At 39.9% G+C, this 18,130-nt stretch overlaps 1 protein-coding gene and 1 pseudogene across 4 annotated transcripts in view; both read left to right on the top strand.

Annotated features, from left to right (window-relative positions):
• Positions 1-4,007, top strand: part of LOC111667414 (olfactory receptor 6B1-like) — a 4,539-nt pseudogene extending 532 nt beyond the window's left edge.
• Positions 4,008-4,882: 875 nt separating this feature from the next.
• adarb1b (adenosine deaminase RNA specific B1b) overlaps positions 4,883-18,130 on the top strand; it is a 111,446-nt gene continuing 98,198 nt past the window's right edge. For 2 of the 4 annotated variants that reach the window (XM_023423144.2, XM_087178459.1), the window contains exon 1: positions 4,883-5,040. The gene's annotated coding sequence lies outside the window, so the exon portion shown is untranslated. The remainder of the gene's footprint in view (positions 5,041-18,130) is intronic. The other 2 variants (XM_023423145.2, XM_087178460.1) reach the window with 1 other exon arrangement.

The raw sequence follows: 18,130 nt of genomic DNA, 5'->3' as shown, positions 1-18,130 counted from the left end.
GAATTCTATAGAAAACAGGGCAAAGTTCATGCAAACATGTGTGCCACATTTATTCTCCTTACTCACTTTTCTTTTGACCATCCTTTTTGATGTTATGAGTATGAGATTTGGTTCAAAGGATTTACCTCGAAACCTTCAAAACTTTGTTGCAATAGAATTTCTTGTCATACCTCCCATCATGAATCCTCTCATTTATGGTTTCAAACTGACCAAAATTAGGAACAGGATTCTGGCTCATGTTACTTTTAAAATTAAATGACTTTGAACTCAAAGTCCTACAATAAAGCTCAATAAATGAATATCGATTGCAAATATTAATCTCAAATTTTTCCTTGGTATGCCTATGTCTAACAGAAAGCTTATATTATATTAAATTCAAATCAGCATCTTCTGTTGTATTTTTAATCTTTGCCCACAAGATTTAAGGTGTTAACCCGAATTCCTCTTTGAACTCTTGTACTTTGAAATAAGATTTTTGCATATAAGTGCATAATTTTGCATATTTACATTTTGTACTTTTGGCTGAAGCTCTAGGCAATTGTACAGTGTTTAATTAAGTACATGTGCATATTCTTGTGAAGCAAACTGTTACATTTTTGCTAAATATCTTTGCACTTTTCCCTAAATGCATTCTGGATGGTCACTTTTGGATTGCTGTTTTTCTTTTATTTAGGAATTAAATGGATGCAAATATAAAACCCCAAACTTCTCATTATTATCATTATTTGCATTTTTTTTTTTTTTTGTTTGCATATTTATCTGTGATTTTATTTGTCGGCCAAAAATAGATTGAATAAGGAAAGAATAAAAGAATATGTATGATATCATATATGTTTAACCTGTCAAATAGGACTCAGATTAAGAATCTGCAATAAACAAAAGATTCATAATGATAAGGTTAAAGGCAGTTGAGTCACCTTTGACAATTTTGAGCTGCATGATAAAAAAAGTTGTAATTTTTGATTTTCAGAGTAAAGGTATTCGTTTCAGACGAGAAGGAGAAAGACCATGAAACTCCAGACACTGTTGAGAGGAAAACTGTCTTCTCTCCTAACCCTTTAGCAAACTAAAGAAAGACAGGATATCATCAGCATCTACACTCAAAACTGGTTCCAAAACAATAATTTGAAACTTTGACAATTTCTAACCTTGATAATATAGATAACCTTTACCTAAATGTGTTTAACAAATTGATGGTTCAGAATTTCTACATTTTAAAGATTCTTCATTTTAAGCTGTGGGCTAAAACTCCATATTATTTGTGTTGGCCATCATCTTCTTAATCCAACAGCTACTTTTCCAATATTTTTTCTAGTTTTATGATAAAATTGAGTCCAGACCATTAGGACATGGGGAAACTGCAGCTTTGATTGGAGGCATGTTCTGTCTTTCAGGTCAGTCTTACGTTGATCAATTCATCAGGAAAACGTTTGTCCAAATCAGCGGGATAGTCAGAGGAAACAGTGTTTGCTGTAAATTACTACAATGTTCTACTCTGAATCTCTAAGCTTCTCTTTCTTTATTGTAATGTATTTGTTTAAACGTAAGCTCTGCTGACTCACTACAAGTGCATTTTTCCATGTTGAAATTGTAGTTGACATCTGACATTTGCATCAGTTTAAGTAGAAAAGGATTTCACTGTTTACCTTACAAAACATTGCTAGCATGTAATATCAAGTACATGGGCACTTGATTGTTTTAAAACCTTTTTTTCATGTATTTTCAAAAAAGAGACCTGGCCCATATTGTTTGCTTTTGTGAGAAACGATTCAAGTTCCCGTGACTTTAGAAAGTTCATTTGACATTATCGTAGCATATGTCATGGCGCATGTCCCTCTCCATAAGGCTGTCACAATTGGAGTGACACCTTGCAAAACAACTGAAAAACCCCAAGGGGAGACAACCCTGCTGATCTCCACGATGGAAGAGCTGTCAGACACAATATGCAAAAACATTCCACTATTACCAGCAGTCACCAACTAAAGACAATTACTTTGTATTTAATTTTCTTCAGTCATCATTTCTTGCAGATAAAATGGAATAATTATAACTTTTGGATGTTTTTCAACAGTTGATGTCGTCCTACCTGAAACCTGCAATAACTGATTTAAAAAAATGTTTTGTCCACTTTGGGACAGCAGAAGCAATAAGCGAACACAACACTGACATCACCTTTTAAGTTTATATGGTGCATAGCAAACAGCTTCTTATTTACTCTACCATTACTTATGGATTTACATTATGGAGTTGTGTTTCTGGCCATATATATATATCTAGGGCAGCAGTTTCCAACCTTTTCCAACTTTTCAAGTGGCCCTCTTGAAAATCTCCAAAATGTTGGCGGCCCACATCCGGCTCCATAACAATACGGAGGCGAAAGAATGAGTCCTAGGAGCTGATAATGATCGAATATTCAGGACTGAACTGAAAGCAGGGAAAACATTTAGGAAGCTCCACAGTTCTCTCAGTGGCTTATCACAGTGATAGGCCTTAATACGAGAGAGAGAGAAAAAAAACAATGCCAGGAGTTTTTTTAAGACTCCCTCTAATGGAAATCAAGTTTTTAACCTTGTTAACATGTCTATATGGATTGTTTTTCACATAGTACAAGACGTATCAGGAGTGAAAGAAGCAGTCACCGTCATGAGTATTTCCACCTTGGAACTGCAGTGCATAAAAAAAGGATTCAGACGGCCAGGGTTATACGTCACAAAACTCAGGAACAACATAAACAAATCAAAGATTCCAACCACGCTCACCGTTCTGAGGCGTCTGCTGGTCAGTGATTTCGGTGCACAACAGACTCCTGATCCGGGTTGACTGAGGCTCAGATGTTCGGCTGAGTCTCTCCGATATTTCCTCTAACCTAAACTATCTTGATACACACTGCCCCTTCACCGGTCACGGAAACCTTGTCAGTACACAGAGCGAGTGTTTGCATTTGCACAGCCACTAACACTGTGTCAGCCACTGCCAGTATATGAAAGTATTCTGACATACAGGCCTAAGTGAAGGGATCTGGATACTTTCTGAAGCCACTGTACATAAAATGAAACAATGCAAATATGTGTCCCTGAAATGTCAACAGGGATGCATAGTTTATCTCTGAATTCTGCTCACAAGCATGAAAATGTATCGAAGTATTGAATCTACAGTCAAGGTGTTTTTGACTAAAAGGAGCAAAGAAAGTGGCATCCGGTAAAAAATCCACCCACACCTGTTGATACTGTTGTGAGTCTTTAGATAGGCTATGAAAATTGAACAATAAATCAGGTTTTGGTTGTCATCTGGAGCTAGGATTCATAAGTAGATTATTATAATAGTAATGATCTGTGATTGATGTTGTCAGGCAGGTTATTAATAACAGTGAGAGGAGAGAATTGACACCGTTAGGGACTGAGTTACTCAGCATGGGAAAAACATGATGGATAATGTTTCTTTAATGTTTTTTCATTCAGATTTAAATGTAACAACAACAACAACAACGACTAATTTACTCTCTTCTGTTTCTCTTATTGTGACTATCATGTCGAAGCAAAGCCTCTTCAAGTTAGTGCGTTTTTCTTGGATACACCTTTCTGCATTATAACCACAAATACCTTTCTAACATCTAGATTAAAGTTATGCAGCCCATTTATTTGCAGGCTTTTTTTGCTCAAATTGGATTTTGTTGCACTTGCTTTTTTCACAGATGAAACTATTGTCAACAACATAATCGTTTATGTATTTCATTTATTTAAATACAGTTTGGTCCTACATGTCCTACAGGTCCTACATATCTCATAAAAATGTGTAAATTCTATAGAAATAATGGCAAAGTTCATGCAAATGTGCGCCCCATATAACCTCCTTGTGACTATACATTTTTATTTTATGAATATGCAATAAGGTTCAAAAGATTTATGGCAAACCCTTCAATAACTTTTTTTATTTTAATAGAATTTCTTATCATTTCTCCTACTGTGAATCCTCTAATTTATTGTTTTCAGAATTCACAGTTTTGTTAATTTTTTTACTGTATATAATTTATTTTTTCACATAAAAATGAAAGAAACTCAACTGTGTCTACTCTCAAATTTATAATCTTGGTCAGCAAATATTTTAACTGAGAGCTTGTCTTTTGTTGTTAATTTTAAGTGTTAAACTAAATGCCTATTTTGGGTGTATTTACTGTCGAAACACAGTGGCAGCAGCTAGTAGCCTATCATTTCCAACTGCATTATTCTCTGTCTTTTAACTTTTAAAAAAATATTATTTCCTTTTATATGCTTAAAATATGGAATAGTTAGTGCCCGTAATAAAGTTAAAAGTCAATATAAAAAGAAAAATGCAGGTCAAGCAACAATGAATGTTTATGGTGTAAAATATTCAAACCACATTTCATGTAAATGAATAATTAGAACAAATAACTGCAGTTTAAATGTGACACTGAACGCTCTGTTGTCTTTTATTTTGTACCGGATTTTCTAGGTATGATCGCAACATCACCTTTATTATCCATGTTAGATGCTTTATGATGATCAGTTTTTAAGAGTAAAATAGATATTTGATAGCTTTTTGTGAAAATATGGCACAACCATCGCAACAGTTTGAAACGTGTGTCCTTGAATCCCACATTTTGTTTATTATCACCGTTTACTCTCTCTTTACATGTCTTTTGGTTTTATTTTGAAAATCGGAGCGGAGGTCAACTTTTCTGACGGTGACTTGAATGTAGTCGTTGAGCGAGACGCGCAAGACCTACGACGGGAGACCAGTCCTGAATTGACCGAGCTGTACTGACTCCACGCCACACGGCGGCGGTAATGCACCGTTCCCTTTACCAACCACGACAAAGCATCATGAAGAAGAAGGGGGCCGACAGCAGACTGCTGTGAACACTGCAGTACATGCGACCGTACAACCGCTCCGAGCCTGTGTTCATTTTTCTCCAACAGCAGCGACGACGCGGAGGAAAACAGACGGCTGTGTTTTCAAGTGAAGTGTCGGAGACGATTTCAACGCGTCCGGAAATCCTAACTCTCCGGTACCGCACGAACGGTGAGTAGCCTTTTTGCGTGTTATTTTGGGACTGCGGAGGATGAAATAAACGGGGTTGCTAATATGATTTGGGTTCCGGTTGTGTTTATGTAATATCAGGTTGGTAATCCTCTAGAACAGCGCAGACATGGGGACTCACCGGTCAAAACATCTTCTATCACATCACTGGTTAAACAAAATATTTACTTGAGCGCTGTGAAATTGCCGTGTGTCTATGCAGCGCGACTGTGGGATTTATGGCTGTCATCTTACCTCAGCTTTACCCTGTCAGTGGTGCCTGTCGAGGTCTACCCGGGACCGCATCATGTACAATTCACAGAGATACAGTAATAATAACGCTATGCTAGCTGCGGCAGCACAGTGAAGTGTTATGCAGGTATGTGTTGCAGTATTCAAATCTGCTCTTGTCCGTGGACACACACGGTTGCAAATTCCATGTTGGACAAGGAGAGAATCAAAAAAGGAAACAACTTGATCATTCAAAAGTCAGTAACACTTGATTTGAATCCCCTGTTCCTGAATTTAAAGAGAAGCAAAAGTGAAATCAAAGGTGAAATGTGATATTGCTGTAATTGTGCATGTAATTTCTGCAAAAGATGAATGCAGAGATTGAAAATTCACACATTCCACTTCAAAGCGTGGCTGCTCTGACAATATTGCATGTCTGTCTCATGTGAGATAAGTAGCCAGAATTACTTTTCAGTGTAATTCTGTGTGCACATCTTTCTCAGGTATGTTATTGAACTGTTTCATATTAACCCATTGCTCACCTGCAAGGCAGATGGAGCCACCAGACAGTTTGAGTATTGTATCATGGTAGTTTATTGCCATAATTTATTGATCAGCATTTATAGAATTTATGCAGTTATAATTATCATACTCTACTAGTTTAAACTATTATCAAACTTTTTCTTGCGATAAAGAACTTCTTAACATAAAAGAATACATTTTAAGTCAGTAGTTGGTGCTACCTTCTACATGCTGCTTCCAGATTTCTCTGCAGACTTTCTTTTTGATGCAGTGTTTAAGTAAAATCCTTCATCTCCATCATCTGTCAGCAAAAGAATCCAGTGTCCATAAGAAGGCACTGATCCATTTGTTATCCTGCCACTAATAGCGTGAACAACTTCTTTTATCTATCATGCATACAATACATCACATTGTGCACAGATAATACGATGCAGCGGCCAGACAGATGAGGACCTAGGAGAAGCTTTGTAACAGCTGTTGTCAGAACTTTAGCTCAGCAGCTAGACTGATACCAATATCAATATTTGAGACTTTAACAGATGCACATAACAAACATATTTGATAAATGACATATCTCCTGCATTTCTGTGCTGAAATTTTGTGTCGTGTGTCAGCTCACAGTTACACCAACACTGACATATATTTGAAATGTACAAGCTGATATCAGTCGATCTATCGGTGCAGCTCTGCTCAACACAAACTCTGCAACATTCAAAAAGAAAGTGTGTAAAGTTATAACGTTGTTCTATGTATCTGTGGTGTTGCATTGAGATACTGTAACCTGATAATAACAATACATTTAAAGGCACAAAAAAACTGATCTCCTCTGCGTCTTATGAAGTACTTACTAACAAGGTTTGGTATTGCCATGAATTTTTGTACAAAATAAAAGGGAAAATGCTTTAAAGTAATTATTGCACTAACAAGTTTGACTAATAAGGTGATGTACAATAAATAAATGAATGGCAATGAAATGCGTCCACCAACTTTGGCAATGAGCCACGTGTGTGCACACACTCACATACTCAAACAGGGCAATTTCCCGTAACACACTCATTGGCAGCAACAACAAGGCTGAGAGTGTTCGCCTTGAAGGGACAGATGCCTGTTAGCCACAGCCCAAACAGGCTTTCACATATTACAAAAGTCCCAGTGTTTATTCTGGTGTTTATGCTGGCAAGTTACCATTTAATTTCAACATCTTCGTTTCACTGCGTGTCTTCAGTAGTGGTGTGCTGGGCGCAGGGGTAGATTTGGGGTTTTAAAGAAGGGAATCCCTGGAACTTGAATGGATGAAAGTCTTAGGAAGGACCCCGAGTGCTCGTTTTAAAGCATCTTATCATACGTATTTGACGTACGCTCAGTTGGCAATGAATTAGGTACACCTAGCTATAACTAACCTACATCCTACCCTCATGAGGGTTTATGTTTCAGAGAGGTGTTGATTCAACTTTATGGTCATTTTGGAGGTTTGTGGTGCTGTTGAGTTGTAATGCATTATACAAGCAGGTGTTTGTTATTTTGTCCGCCTCATTTATTTCAGTGAGGGTGGTCTAAATAACAGAAACACCTCTTTGTGTGTACTCGTGAAAAGTCTCCTAATTTGTGATGGTATCAGCTCTACCCTTGAGTGGAATGGTGTTTCTCTTTGAAGGTATCCTGTTCCTAAAGCTAAGCGTGTGGTGGGCTGTGGGACTCGGCTCAAACACGTAACAAAGACTCACATTTTCCCTTAAACAATGCAGCATAGTTGGATTATTTTGCAGAACAACAAATGCAGGAGAAGCATTTCGCTGACAAACACTTGTTTTCATTTAAAGAAATTATGCGGAATGATTGAATCTATTTGCAGCTGTGTGGGGGGAAAAGCAATTTTGCTGATTTGCTGAGGTAAAGGGAGTAATTGAGGTTTTGCAAAATCCGGTTGCAGTAGTCAGCTAAAACAAAACACCGTCCGGGGCAACCTTAGCAAATACGGATCAAAGCTAATATGAGGGGCCGGCTGCCCTGGACCTAACTGTACATTCCACAGAACTGCGGCAGCACTGTTCCACTTGCTGAGGTGACAAGTTTAAAGAGGGGAAAATAGCTTAGACCGGGCAATGAGGGTACCGTTCCAAACTGGCCGTGTGTGTGTGTGTGTGTGTGTGTGTGTGTGTGTGTGTGTGTGTGTGTGTGTGTGTGTGTGTGTGTGTGTGTGAGGGAAGTTCACTCAGCGTTGCTGCATTGTGCCCGCTCAGGAAAGCTGCATGCAGCTGAGATGCTGCACTGGCTCTGTGTTAGTGGACCCATGCAGCGCAGCAGCAGCAGCAGAGGAAGCTTCTACTCATGCTTATAAATTGTTGCTGTCTATCAGAGGAAAGGAAAGCCCGCTCTCCTTTAACGCTCCTGTAATGAATAACTGGAGGCAAAAAAAAAAAAAAATCGGAGCCATAACCTTCACACAGCCCCATGTGGACATAGCAGCTTCTGTCATAGATCTGTATGTTCCCTGCCCTGAGGGCATTGTTGTTTGAGCCCTGATGCATACACCATTGCTACATCATGGGGATAAAGCACTATTAAAAGACAATGTATTTCCTTAGGATTTGCAAGCTGATGAGGATGCACATTTGAAGAAAACCACACGGGCTCAGCGTCAGTCATCATTGTGATAAGCTGCTGGATAAACACCCTATTACTCTGTTACCCTGATGCAAGGGCTCACCTTCAGGAGATGTAGGCCCACATAAAAACCGTGATTGACGACCTAAACATGACCTCTAAAACTGACAGTCGACCTTGTTTGACAGTTTGTTTAACTCTGCTTTTCCTTCTTAGTGTCTCTGAGCTAGTTTGGTGTCTTAATGATTGTCACACCGTCAGGAATCGAGGTGTTTGCAGACCAAATGAACACCTGCCAAGCACCAAATTTGGGCAAGTTGTCCCCTTGGCGATAAGAGCACCTGCTAGACTGCCCAGTGCTTGTTTGCAAGCAAAATATTTGACTGCATAGGTTGGATGAAACAAAATTGCTCTGGCTGCCTTCACTCTGGATGTCTTCCTGAATATATTTGCGTTCCTCAGCAGGACAGTGTTAATGCTGCAAAAACAGACATCAGTCTGGTCTTATCATGAGGCTGGTAGGACCGAGTTAGTTAATTTGACTTCCCGTAGCTTAAGGGTGATTATACAATGTGTCATGAACAATACCATAAACAGGAATGTGGATGAAAACAAGCTGTCTTTCTGCTGGTGACACACGGTGCTAGAGTTAACAACGTTCTCATTACAAGCAGGAACATTCCTTCACATAGTTTCTATCTAAAAGCACAAGAACTATTTGAATGAACACATTTCTTAATCGAGGGACCGTCTCGTGACTTCCCTTGTTCTCCTTATCATTGGCCACTTCCCTGCCATTTTTGGCTAGCTACCATTCATCCTTTGTCCTGTGTACTTTTCCTGAAACACAGCAGGCATCCTGTTTTCTTCTCTCTCACTTAGTTATCGATATACGTAAACATCAGCTCGTATTTCATGGTGTTGCATCAACCCGTCAGTCCTGTGTGACACTTAGCCTTCTCCCCACCTTCCTGTCTCTTCTGTTTTGAGTTGCCCAATAGCAAAATTCCCCTTGTTGTTATTACAGTCAGTATTAAGAGGAAAGGATATACGTGAACATCACCACAAACAATTGAAAAAGCAAGGGGTTTGTCATAATGTGTAATCAGATTAGGGATTAAAAGGCCTTTATCTCTAATATCTGCATTGGTCCCAGCCCTTAAGAGAAGATCTGTTGAGTGGAGGGGGCACATAGGAGTCACGCACGCGGTGAAGCTGTGAAGCCACAGCTGTACATCCAGTTTTAATGGAGCACGTAGTGTGATCGCTCAGAAAGGTTTTTGAACAGATCCCCAGCCTGAACATATTTTTTTGAAAGTAGAAGTGAATGCCGAAAGTATAATTGGTTAAAGCTGAACCAGGTTGAAACACATATTTGCAGGTGACAGTTTGGGTAATGTTATTACCAAGATTAAAGGCCAGATTAAATTTCTAATATCTGCAGTGGTCCCAGCCCTGGGTAAAGTTATTACCCAAACTGTAGCCACATTTTCCTGTGTTTTAACTCTGAAGCAACTGGTTGAAAGGCCCTACAAAGAAAACCTTCGGAAAACCTACCTGAACCCGATGTGCATAAAATAATTTTCAAAAAGAGAGACCTGATCTGAGGGGAATCCAAGCACAGCCAGGCATAACCTGAGGATTATTAGACCTGAACCAAAATGCGGTCGACAAAAACAAGACCCTAACAGAGAGAAAACACAAACACCGGCAGCAGCATGATGTGCTATCATTAAATTTAATCTGTTAAGTTGCCACGGTGGAAAAGAGCAGCTCAATGATAATAATGATGCTGTCGTGAGAACAAAGTCATAGAAACTAAAATAATTGGTTTATATGCGTCAGAGACATATTTATATAAATGATGCAAGTTGTATTTCAACCTCCTTCCCCAATGATAAAACAGTCTGTAGCCAACTGGGCGACAGACGATAGACGATGTTCCAAATAATTAATATCCGATATATATGTCCATTTAGATCCTAATATGAGACACTACTCGACCTGATGACCCAAGTGGACACATGAAATTAAGCAACATGTGATCTGCAGGGTCTGATGACGACTGATGGGTTGTTTGATCCCTGTCAATCAAATCTAATCAAACTGTCTTGATGTAGTAGATTAGATGGGTTTTTGAGCGTTAAATCCACAACACCTAAAGATGTTTACTAAGAGTACGCAGTAGTCATTACTACGTTATTCCATGAGTACTATACCCACGTCGAACCAGATACACACACTGTAAAGTTTTGTGACTGTATCTTTCATGGTTGTGACACTATCATGTTGACAAAATCTGTCCTCAGACAAATAAACACCTACCAAATTACTCAAAACCGCCTCTGTGGTAGTTAGAGCTACATTGTCTCCATGAACACACACACACACACACACACACACACACACACACACACACACACACACACACACACACACACACACAGTGAAAACAACACCAGCCACACATTTGTTGATGGTAACCATCATTGTTCTTTGATCACACTTTGATTTGTTTTTGTTCCTCTCTGTGAATTCTGAAGTGACAGTGATGACTCTGGATGTGTGGGTGAATGAGCGACTTTGTAAAGCACTTTGTGCCACTCGGCTTGAAAAGCACAATATGAAAACAGTTTGTGTACCATGCAGTCAAGTCAATTTCACCATTTCGTCGCCACAAAACACTGAGGCCACAGATGACCTTGCTGCTGCACATTTCACTGGGACTGTCAGAAATCATCCCACAATGCTGTTGTTCCCCACCCACTACAAATTAGAATTGAAATTGATTTTTGATTTAATTTTGCATGAGCAGCCAGTTTCAATCAATTAATCAGTCCGTGTAAAACAAACTGTAATAGATAACGTTTGCTCAAGGCTACGGTTACTAACTAGGAGCTGCTGTTCAGTATGAAAGCGACTCGCGGAGAGGCAAGAACGAGGTGATATTAAACATCTGTCCGTGCATGTTAGCATTCAAGTCATGTACTCACACTTATGTGTTTTTACACATATTCTTAGGCTGTAAGGCAGTTGTGTTTCTGCTGTTCTGCTGAACCACTGGAAAGGAAAGGGTCAAGGGTATAAATTTATCTATGGTGAACTGCACAGATATAATGATGGTTTGAGCAGAGCTTCTCCAAGGCTTGGTGCTCCCTTTATGCTGCTGAGAAGCCATAGCTTGAGCTTGAGATTTATGAAGGACTGGATGTTGCCAAATGTGAAATGATAGTTTTGATGTAAAGACTAACGCACTTCTTTGATGCTTTAGTATTTACTGTAGTTGCTACATGGATGTTGTTGTTTGTAGAGTCTTAAGACTAGATATGTTTCTGCCTGGGAAGTACTGCACACAACCAAAAGCCTTACAATAAGAATCTCATTTAAGAAATTGCACCAACATTTGAACAAGGCTATTTTTTATTTTATTTGTAATCAACCACCATTTTCGTGTAAAAGTCTATTTAGAGAAGAGGAGCATGTCAGCCGATATCTGTGGAGAACATTTTGTAGCAAGACTCATTTTCTATCTGTCGTGCCATTTCACCGGTACAGAATGTACTAAAGCAACTCAAAGTTTCTCTTGACCTGCAAGGCATGCCATGTTAAGTGCACTTTGCATTTCAGAAGAAAAAAAAAAAAGCAAACAAAGATCAAAAAAACACTTCATGTTCAGATGCATTTACCCATTCCACCTTCCAGTCTCATGCACTCTCATCATTTGTTCATCACATGGGAATCAGACCTCTTTCTTCATACTCATCTATGGGGTTACATCAAATTGCCAAACTAGACAGAGAAGGCACTGACCTCCTGCTAAAGCGGTCGGAGATTTTTCAATATAAGATATAGCATTAGAAGCCGAAATAGAGGATTCACCTGTATCAGATAGTTTGGCCCAGCGAAGAGCATACCTCAGTGCAGCACAACTGGCTGTAATTTTGGAGAACGGTGTGATGGTGGTGCAGTGTAGGGGTTTGTGCAAATACAGCAGCGTGACTCCAGCTTGCGTGACTGAGACATTCTGCACTTCCCTCGGGGGTGGGGGGGTGGGGGGGCACATCAATGCCGCCCCATCACCCCTGTCACCAAATTGTGGCGAGCAGGAAGCCGCAGGTTTCGACCATTTATTCATGCCGTATACATTAAGATTGTAACACACACAAGTGTAGATGTTTGGGGTGCGCGCTGCAGTGAGGGTGTAAAGACTGTGTGTGTATGTAAATGTGATGTGAATGTGAGGTCAGTCTGCGTGTAAGGCCTGAGTGTGAGGACAGTTTAAGGAATTTTGTAGCCTCTTTTTACGTTCACTGCAGAGGAGTTCTCAGTGAAAACAGAAGAAAAGGGCTAATGCATATGCCAGACAAGGTTAGCATCAGTGCGTGAATGTGACATTACAGTCAATGCCGTACACACACACACACACACTCACATGTTAGCAGCAACAGAAAAGGGCAGGACGAGGCCTCCATGCAACCACCAGGAACACACTCGGCCATAGTTGACTGTACCACTCACTGGCAGAAATGGTACGCAGGCTAGCCTACGGGTTATTGTGGGGTTTCAGACGGGCTAGTCTGGGGTTACACTTTGACCATGTATGTAGAAGAGTGTTTATTTAAATTTTTCTTCAGCCGCTAAAAATAGTCATGTGTATATAGAAATGCTATATTATAGGCTGATATGTTGCTGCAGAAGACTTTTTCAGATTAAGAAAGAGCTACAGTCTCTGGGATTTGAGAATAGTGTTCCTGCTGGGTTATAAACCGAGTGTGTGTGTGTGTGTGTGTGTGTGTGTGTGTGTGTGTGTGTGTGTGTGTGCTGCTTATGATACCAAATGCTGCTGTTTTTGAGTCTCACTCTGAATGCCGTTGCAAAGCAGCACTGAGAGGAATCACCGCTTTTAGGTGATGTGAATGAAATATAATGACTAAATAAAACTATGGTGTGTTGCAGGATAATAATGCAACATAAAAAGTATTTGGGTTGTAGATAGGTCAGAATGTTTATTTATGTTCATGCTCTCTCTCTCTCTCTTTCTCTCTCTCTGCTGCTCTTCATGTTGAAATAGCTGCACTCATTCATAACTACAGGCTCCCTACTCCAACCATAACTTTGTGACCACAGAGCCGCCCCACTAGAGTAGCTGGGGGTTAAATGCAGTGGTGTAAGCTTTTCTCATTGGTACTTTGTTGGATAGGAACGCAGCAGTAGTAGTCATGGGAATGGTTGATATTGTTAGCCTTACACAGCATAAGTGTTGCCAGGACCAGAAACAAATTTAGTGGTCATTACTTGAACTCATTAGGAACACAGGAAACTTATGAAAACATAGATAGTCCTACAGAGATCTCTGCTTATTGTTGCTCTGTTTTCCCAAGTTAATATCTGTTTTCACCTCCGCAACTGCTCTCCTTCATTTTGTGGACGATTAAGTCTAAAAGTTGAGCTTAATGAGAAATTAGCACCTTTGAAATAACTGTAGCAAATTACTGATATGAAATTGATACAGGATATAGTCAGTATATGTGAAACTTAATGTTAGTGTGAAATTCAATAGTTTATCCCTCGTTGAAAATAACAAATATCTGTGTTAAATTCTTAAAATACAATTGTATACATGTCTTATTTTGACCTTACACACAGAGCTACGTTGCTTTGCATTGCATTCACGCCATCTATTTACTAAAGAGTTGAAATACAGTGTTTGAAAGCGTGCAGGGAGGATGCCCCTGCTATTTACTTTGATGCGCATACCTGTACTTGAGACAGAAGTGTAACTGTCAATGCCTTCACATGAGCTCTCTGTTGATCTCAGGCACACAGCAGAAAAAAGCTGCTTCGCCGTTGGGTATGACTATAGTTGACTGCCATGTCTGTCAGTATAGGCTTTGTGAGCATATGCGCAAGAACAAACATCCGCACAAAGGTTCACGTCATGGCAGTTCACTGTGTGCGTATCACCCCCGAAAACATGGATTGTGTCATGATGTGGCGCTACATGTATTCACTGTGGATTAGGCTAAGCCCATCAATAATGCAGGCCACATGGAGTAGCTGTGAAAACCCTCTTTTCTTGTTTCATAGTCTCTACTCCTTGGCTCCTTGGCCTTGTGCTTTTACAGAAGGTACAGTCTGACAGTAAATCCTCTGCCCTTGAACAACAAATAGTTCTTTAAACTTCTGAATGTGCGAGGAGAGTTTGTCCCAGAATAAATGAATGAACCAAGTTGCCATCCCCTCCACTTGCTTGTCTTTTTTCATATTCATCAACCGTCTCTGTATCCTTCTTGTCCTCCATATTCTATGGAGCTCTGCACAGAGCCCTTGGTGATATGGCTATATATAGAATGACAAGGAGGAGCAAGATTAAGAAAAATAGAGTAGAGCCTTTAAGTGTGTTGTCCTGAGGAGCTTGCCTCAACGCTCCTGTTTGAAAGGGTTAATGACGCTCAGGTTTAGCCAGCAGACTGGCTTCATCTGTGCCGCACTGACTCGGGGTGAAGAGGTCGAGCCTCTGCATTCTCAGATAGACTTCCTCAATTAACCACAATACCTTCTGGCTAAATGCCCTTTGTGAAAGAACAACCTTTCCAGCACCAAGCTTCCTTATGCTATTATGGGTATGAAGTTACAGAATTTAGCAAAAGCTATTTTTTATGCAGCCGATTATAGATACTGATAAGTATCTAAGTGGGGCTAGTAGAGGACTCCCTTAAGACCCCTTTTAAGTCCTTGAACACCACTAGTAAAGTACCTGTACAGTGTATTTGTCATCAGCCACAGTTAGATAACATTTGGGCCAAACATAAGCTCCTCAAGCACAGTCACCTAACAGCAGGGTCACCTAACAGTCAGTCCGTCACTGCTTTCGCAAAAAATATACAGTGATCAATCTGAAACACGTGGTCTGGTGCGAGATGCAGTTTTATCACGTATGCAGTAGTTCACAGTAACACCAGCAGATTTACCACTCAAAATTCTAAACAATTTTCCAAACCATTGGTCCTTGATTTCAGACAATTGTAAACAAAAGCAAACTTCTCATTTCTAGCCAGCCAGCATCAATCCACCTGGCTGACAACTGTCTATGGCAGACTTGATCAATTGTAGCTAGCTAGCTAATTAGGTTAATGTTAGCTCTGTGATTTTCCATCTCCGGCTGTATTTTTTTAATGTTTCCAGATGACTTGTATTTGAACAACAATGTTGTCAAAGGGGTCTTGAACATGGACTTTACACCGCCACACATATCATGCTAAAAGACTGAAGCAAAAGCTGCATGTTCCAGGCAAAAGATCAAACTATTACTTACTTCTAAACTTCTAACATAACTCCATTTGCCTGCTTAACTTACATACTTACATACTCTTAAATGCTAAACAGTATGTTTTCACTTTACAGAATATGAGTTGCAGGAGTATAAATCCAACAAACAGCTGGACAGAGCTGCTAAACTGCAGTAGCATCCAGGGCAGGCCTGCACACCGTGGGGTTAGGGGAGTGAGTTTCTGTCTCTCTGGTCAGGTGTTTTTTGAACTGATAGAGATGCTACACTTGGACTAAACAGGGTTCAGAGAAATTATGGGGGGGTTTTGCTGGGAGCAGAGCGTAGCAGGTGCTGCCAGCCCATGGGGGCATATTTGTGTACTCTGCTCACTCAGTAGGAACATTTTAATTTGATCCCTTTGTTTCTATAAAACAGGTCAGGATTTGTTCTACCCCTGGGCAATTTGTGTCAGTGCTGTAGTGATGCAGGAGAGGTGCAGCTCCATGTGTTTGCAGAAACAGTCGTCAAAACATGTGCTCAGTTTTTGGAGTTTCTATATAAAGTGCTCTGTGTAATTGGATAGGTTTGGTCCCCTAGGAGGTTTTCAAGTTTTCATTTAGGCTTTACATATATGATCGCACAAGATCAGTCAATAGCAGGCAGGGGTTGGATCCGTCACAAAAAAACTGACGGCATGCAGCACAAAAGAAATCTTGCTTGGCTGGTTATGATATTAAAGTAATGTGCTCTCATTCATTCTGAGAATAATTAAGACAAGTGTTCCAGTTGCTGGAAATTTTTTTTTTTTCGGCATGCTGCCTGCATCTGCCACAGATAATGACAGTATTGTTTTTTCAGTGTTGGAAAATCCATGTACGTCACAGTGGAATGTGCTCTGTTTTCTGTCACTGCGTGTCAAAAGTTGCAGGTCATTTGAGCAAAACCATCATAACAAAATATGAGATTTTATCCGTCAATGCCTATGTATGTGTCCATTAAAAGAAACAAACAAAAAAAAAGAATACTGAGGTTTGCATCTGGATAGATTGAATATATATTTGGTATTTTTGCTTATGCACACGGCTCTTTTGTGGTTTTCTTTCAGTCAGTTACAGTGAGGTGTTTCTTCCTAAGTAATACACCAGTCTAATATGAATTGATACTGATGACTGGTTTTAATGTCTTCACAGTCGGCTGATCATTTGCCAGTTACTGATTAGTTCATGTTTATAAGAATCCTCACAGAACAATTAAGTGACACAGCAAAAGCCCCCACTCTCTAAGCAGTTTTAGTTCTACCCACATGATAATGACTAGTTTTATTGCTGTTATTCGTTAATTCTTGTTAAATATTGCCCCATTCAGAACGTGTGGTTTTCTTACCTTGAAATTCTTGGATAGGTGCTCATCGCCTGCAAGCCTGTCTGAATGATCAGAGCACCGTGAAAGATCAAATGTAGTTTGGTTCACCACTTTTGACCGCGCTGAAATATGCCAATTACAGTTGAGATTTGATATTTGAATTAAAACATGACTCAAGAATCAAAAATCTAAATCGTAAAAGATTCCCATCCCTGGTTGGTTGCATGAGCTTTCTTTTCTGCCTTGACTTCCTTTGCACATCTCGTGAGAAAGGGCCGCAGATTGTGTGCATGTGTCTGTGTGAGAGAAGTTGCTCTGTGTTTTTGTTTTTCCAGGTTATGACAGTTTCGGTTCAGGTCTGCTGTGCTGTAGCACCACTGTTCTGGCTCGTTGTCATTTGTTCAGTGTGGTGTAAATGTTGCAAAAGCAGCACTCTGAGTACCACAGCCTTAACTAAACAGTATACCTCACTATTAGAAACGTCTCTCCTAATATATTTATAGCCATTTTAGTACACTGAATCCTGTTTAGGTTGCTGTTGTAGATAAGGATTTGACACCTCACGAATAAGGAGTCTTGTCTTTTTATGTCTTGAGCCACTGTGCACGGTTTTCTGCTGTGGGCTCTACATGAATGGCAGCTTTCAAAGTCACATAACTGCATGTGTTCAAATCATGTGTGATGCTTGTGAAATCACATCCATTTGTGATAAAAGAAGAATTTTCATAAAGATATAATTACAGTCTAACACTCCCAGGGTGGCCTTGCCGTTGAGCGGTTTTGGGTGAGCCCCTGTTATGTTGTTAGTTCAGTTCTGGCTCTCAGCCTTTGACTGCTCATCTGACAAATGTGTCTCTAGTAAGATCACATCAGAGTTCATCACATGTAGTCAAATGAGACTCTTTCACACTGATAGTCCTCTTTATTTCCTGTGCCGGTGCTTCTTCAGCTACGCTGATAATGTCGGTGTTATTTGTGAATCACATGACTCATCAGTGTTTTATTTCTTTGTCAGGAGGCTCCCATAGTGTCACCTTAGCTTTTTCCTTCTGTCAGTTTTTGTATGCCTACGAGACCTCTCTCCATGGACGTACCCCCCCCCCC

The sequence above is a fragment of the Seriola lalandi genome, unplaced genomic scaffold (genome assembly GCF_002814215.2).
Source record: "Seriola lalandi dorsalis isolate HSWRI2012SDOR001 ecotype SW California unplaced genomic scaffold, Sedor1 jcf7180002054689, whole genome shotgun sequence".
Classification (NCBI taxonomy): Eukaryota; Metazoa; Chordata; class Actinopteri; order Carangiformes; family Carangidae; genus Seriola; species Seriola lalandi.
Note: the sequence above shows the minus strand (reverse complement) of the source record. Positions and strands in the feature narration are given on the sequence as shown.